The sequence below is a fragment of the Asparagus officinalis genome, chromosome 1 (genome assembly GCF_001876935.1).
Source record: "Asparagus officinalis chromosome 1, Aspof.V1, whole genome shotgun sequence".
Taxonomy (NCBI): Eukaryota; Viridiplantae; Streptophyta; class Magnoliopsida; order Asparagales; family Asparagaceae; genus Asparagus; species Asparagus officinalis.
The window spans coordinates 121,473,049-121,473,769 of record NC_033794.1 but is presented as its reverse complement, the minus strand read 5'-3'; positions in this window follow the sequence as shown (position 1 = coordinate 121,473,769).

The following is a 721-nucleotide window of genomic DNA, read 5'->3' as shown; positions in this document are numbered from 1 at the left end:
CCCGACATCTTACTCTTCTATTCCTTCCAAGTGGGAACTAGGATATATGGTTTGGTGAAGGTAGAGGCTATGGGTTAGTGTTAAGGTTTTGGAGGAGGTGGCGGTCATGGGTTAGGGTTAGGGTTTTGAGAGAGGTGGTGGCCATGGGTTAGGATTTATAGAATAGGAGGATGGAGGAGGCTAGGGTTAGGGTTATGGGTTGGAAGGAAGAAGATGAGAGTAAAATGGGAATATTTGATTTTTCGTGGGTGAACGGTAAAAAAAAAGTGTGACATTACTAACATGTTAAAAAGTAAAGGTGGTTTACATAAAAAGTTTAAAGATGATAAGTATCAATTTGGGTAAAAGTAAATATGATTTTGATGTAAAATCCCACATATACACACATACACAAACACAAACAAAGGCATATATATATTGACTCTTATCTCGGGGAACAAATTCACATGGGTAGTAAGTGGATTGGGATGTGACACATCACTACCAAGCATAAAATTTATGCTTGGTACCAAGCATACCCATATTTCTATTTGGGTAAAAGTAAATATGATTTTGATGTAAAATCCCACATATACACACATACACAAACACAAACAAAGGCATATATATATTGACTCTTATCTCGGGGAACAAATTCACATGGGTAGTAAGTGGATTGGGATGTGACACATCACTACCAAGCATAAAATTTATGCTTGGTACCAAGCATACCCATATTTCT